Source organism: Penaeus monodon, chromosome 23, assembly GCF_015228065.2.
Source record: "Penaeus monodon isolate SGIC_2016 chromosome 23, NSTDA_Pmon_1, whole genome shotgun sequence".
NCBI lineage: Eukaryota > Metazoa > Arthropoda > Malacostraca > Decapoda > Penaeidae > Penaeus > Penaeus monodon.
Genome location: NC_051408.1, coordinates 37,119,637 through 37,119,869, shown reverse-complemented (window position 1 = coordinate 37,119,869; position 233 = coordinate 37,119,637). Strand labels below are relative to the sequence as shown.

Sequence of the window (233 nt, the reverse complement as noted above, 5' to 3'; positions counted from 1 at the left end):
ACTCCCCTATGATTTTACTTCTCGTCCAGTTAACCCCGTTGTTCTTAAATAATTTGTTTATAGAATTCTATCCACTCAATTTCCCTTTGGCCTTTTTTCTTCCCCTTTTGCCATCTGCCACCATATCCATCACTTATCCTGGTCCCATGCATGTCGCGTGTCCTACGGGAGCAGTCTCATTCTCTGCACCCTTTTGGACGTTTCTGCCTTTTTGTTGGCTCTTTTGTTGTTTC

The 233-nt window shown here is 43.3% G+C and overlaps 1 protein-coding gene across 5 annotated transcripts in view; it reads left to right on the top strand.

The window, feature by feature from the left end:
- Positions 1–233, top strand: part of LOC119587973 — a 14,874-nt gene that overhangs the window by 8,529 nt on the left and 6,112 nt on the right. The gene's annotated exons all lie outside the window — the stretch shown is intronic.